Here is a 3,428-nt window from a genome sequence, read left to right as displayed (position 1 = left end):
CAGTGGTTTGCTAGGTTGTAGAAGGTTGTAGGTTATCATGGCAGTGTTGGGAGGCTGACATTTAACAGGTGGTAGGCAGCGAGACATAGCGATAGAAACGAAACAACTAGCATGGCAATGGTAGTAATGGTATCTAGGGAAATGGTCATCTTGCCTGAGATCCCGCTTGGAAGAAGAACGAATCCGGGAAGCAGACGAACCGACGTAGTCGAATGGATCCTTACATTCCGACACGCTTGTGGAACTCTATCGAGATGAAGCAAACCGGAAACAAGAATCAACACATGATATTCACCACGGCACATGCACAGCATGATGCACAACACATATGATGCATGATTGGCTAAATTATGCAAGGCATGGGATGGCAATTCACAACAATCAAACACTACACATTAAGTGAATCTCAATATGCAAAACTCCACATACGAATTATTTATTTCACTCCCGTTTAGGTACACGGTAATATTAAATGTTGTTAAACATGGTAAGAGGTGAAGCACAAATAAACTACCTATCTAGGCATTTTAAATGAGGTCGGAAATGACATATAGCATTTCTGAAACGACCCCGCACATTAACTTTGAAATATGTCCAAATCTCTCCTAAACACATTTTATGTTTGTTAAATGGAAAAGTAAAGTGTAGCACGTGAAACTACATGTCATTCTAGTCGGTTTACATATATAGCTCATGTCCAATGGCGCTACGGTTAACTAGCTATGAAGTAAACCGATTTAGCATGGCATCAAACAAAACGAGGCAAACAACAATGTTAAAAGTTTTAAATATGCATGAAAGCTGGAAAATATTAATCTACACAAAAATATACACGTTTTACATATCTAAATTATTTCAATCCGACGCACGGTTTAATAGTTACGAGCTTTCAAAACAATGCAATTTTCTGAAATATGCATGTGGTGGGAAATGCCCAGAATCTACACACGGCAAAAATATGCATGAAAGCTGGAAAATATTAATCTACACAAAAATATACATGTTTTACAAATCTAAATTATTTCAATCCGACGCACAGTTTAAAAATATACATGTTTTACACAAAAATATATATGTTTTACATATCTAAATTATCTTTTGCTAGTTGGGTGGCTGGCTGCGCGACGGGCTTTGCTCGGGCACAGGAGATCTCACTGGTTGGGGAGGATCTGGATCGGGATTAGAAACAAATTCGAGAATGTTTTATACACATCTTTAAAAACAAATATATTAATGATGTCGCGGGCGTGTGCATGTCTGGTTGGTCTCGAAACGGTCAACAACAAAACAGAAGAGAACTAGCAACTAACGACGGATGAAAGTTTTGAAAAAGACAGCAACGGAGTGCCGATGCAATGCAGATGATGTGAATGATGCGACAAACAAATAAGCACACGGCGGCAACGGAATAAAATGGGAATCTTCTAGAGCGTCGGTCTCAGGTTGTTACATCACCTCTCTCACCGAACAAATATCAATCTAGTCGGCCAAACTCTTTCAATAGATCAGAGAGAATTATGAAACTATTATAATCATGCACATAAGAATCATATTATATACCAGATGAGACTCAAATGTTTATCATGAATAATCTAAACATAAACCCACAATTCATCGGATCCCAACAAACGCACCGCACCGCACAAAATAGTTACATCATATGGATCAAAGCGAATATATGATGATCATTGTATTGAAGATCAAAGAGAGAGAGATATGCCATCTTGGTAATACTATGAACCCGTAGGTTTGTGGTGAACTACTCACACATCATCATGAGGGCGGCAAGGTTGATGAAACAACCCTCCATGATCGATCCCCCCTCTGCCAGAGTGTCGGAACAGATCTCTAGAGGACCTCCCGTCTGAACACAGACTTGGGGCGGCATAAAAAGTGTTTAGGCACCTCCTCTGATGTTTCTAGGGTAAATAGGAATTTATAGGCTAGAGAACGCGGTCAGGGGAGCCACGAGGCAACTACAAGCTATCACGTCGCGCCCCCACGCCACGCCCTGATGGCTTGTGAGAGCCTCGTGTGCCTCCCGGCCTTCTTTTGTTGCTCCACGGTGTTCTTTTGGTCCAGAAAAAATTCACAAAAATTTCAGGGTCCATTAGGATTCACCTGGTACTAGAACCTTAAAAGTGGAAAAACATGCAGAAAACAGCAACTGGCACTGGGTTAGATATGTTTGAGCCGTTTGGAAGTGTAAAACCCAATGTCATATGTTTTGGTGGATTATGTATGTGTTCATAGTACAGGAGTGCTTCCCGGACAAGGATGCTCGGGGGTTGGAGCTATACGTGTAGAATGAACACAGACTCAATCTTTCTAAAGGTAACCTTGGTCCTCCTTTTATAGTCCAAGGGGTTACCATAGTGGCTAAAATTGTCTTTATCTGTACTATTAAAAGCACGAGAGGGCAGATCCAACTTTAAATCTGAACCCTCTAATCATTTAATCAACGGCCTAATTTCATTACTAACGAAACGCCTTCATTAACGAACGAAACAATAAGCCACCACCCCGCGCACGTCTTCGGTCTTCTCCATCGCCCACCCCCACACCCATCCACCCTCGCACCGGCACCAGCACCCGCCCCGCCGCCCCCACGCCGCGCCTTCCCACCCCCTCACCCACCGCACCCACTGCACCAGCACCCGCCTTCTTCTGTTTCCCATTCCGCCTGCTCCCCCGCCCATCCGATCTCAGGCGTCGTCCCCCCCTCCACGCCACTCCCCGTGCCCCCACTAAAACCCTAGCCTGCCGCAATGGCAGCGGCGGCGGCCGCCACGTCGCTCCTTCTCTCGCGCCACGCGGGGCCCGGGGCCCCTCCCCCTCCTCCTCCGCGCCACGATCTCCTCCACCCGCGCGCTGCCGCAGCAGCCCGAGCTCTCCCCGCCCCTCCCCCTTCCTCGGCCGACCCCGCCTCCCCGCCCCCCCCCTCGAACCCCATCGCTGGCATCCCCTTCTATGGCGACAACTGGCGCAACCCGTCCGCCGCCTCCGGCCCGGCCGCCTCCTCGCTCCTTCCCATCGTCGTCGACGCCGGCCCCTTCCCCGACCGCCACCGCGCGGCCGCCTTCTCCGTCGCCTGCAACGTCGCCGACCTCAAGGAGACCTTCACCGCGTGGATGACGGAGCAACACTGGGAGGACATGAAGCAGCTCTTCGAGCTCTGGGTCTGCTCCCTCGACGTCGCCACAAACTAATAAGGAGCAGAGGTTCCTCATCTAGGTTTTAGATGCCAGTATTTAGTTGGTCACGTTTTTTATCATGTACAATTTTTATGCCATTCTAGCACCAAGATAGAAAATCATGTTTGTTGGATTATGAGCCAAAATCCCAGTTTCAGATAAGAAATGCTCATCATGTGATAATTCACCTACAGTCTTGGATTTTTGTCAGATTCCTTCTAGCTAGGACTCAGC

The 3,428-nt window shown here is 46.7% G+C and overlaps 1 pseudogene; it reads left to right on the top strand.

The window, feature by feature from the left end:
• Positions 1-2,768: 2,768 nt before the first annotated feature.
• LOC123405280 lies at positions 2,769-3,209 on the top strand (annotated as a pseudogene).
• The last annotated feature ends 219 nt before the right edge of the window (positions 3,210-3,428 follow it).

The sequence above is a fragment of the Hordeum vulgare genome, chromosome 6H (assembly GCF_904849725.1).
Source record: "Hordeum vulgare subsp. vulgare chromosome 6H, MorexV3_pseudomolecules_assembly, whole genome shotgun sequence".
Classification (NCBI taxonomy): Eukaryota; Viridiplantae; Streptophyta; class Magnoliopsida; order Poales; family Poaceae; genus Hordeum; species Hordeum vulgare.
The sequence above is the reverse complement of the archived record's forward strand: the minus strand, read 5'-3'. Positions and strand labels throughout refer to the sequence as shown.